Genomic DNA, 223 nt, shown 5'->3' with positions numbered 1-223 from the left:
GGATCGTTGTTGGGGGGCCCCATAGCCAGGCCAGCTGCTGTCTGGGGATCGTCTCCCCGGGGATCGTCTCTGTGGGGATCGTCTCTGTGGGGATCGTCTCTGTGGGGATCGTCTCCTTGGGGATCGTCTAGTATACGGGGGCCCCCCCCTGTAAGGGGACAGCCGGTGCGGCGGCCCCCCACAACGACGATCCCGGGATCGATCCCGGGATCGTCTCCTCGCC

This window comes from Eimeria mitis, genomic scaffold (assembly GCF_000499745.2).
Source record: "Eimeria mitis Houghton genomic scaffold, Emh_scaff4569, whole genome shotgun sequence".
NCBI lineage: Eukaryota > Apicomplexa > Conoidasida > Eucoccidiorida > Eimeriidae > Eimeria > Eimeria mitis.
The sequence above is the reverse complement of the archived record's forward strand: the minus strand, read 5'-3'. Positions refer to the sequence as shown.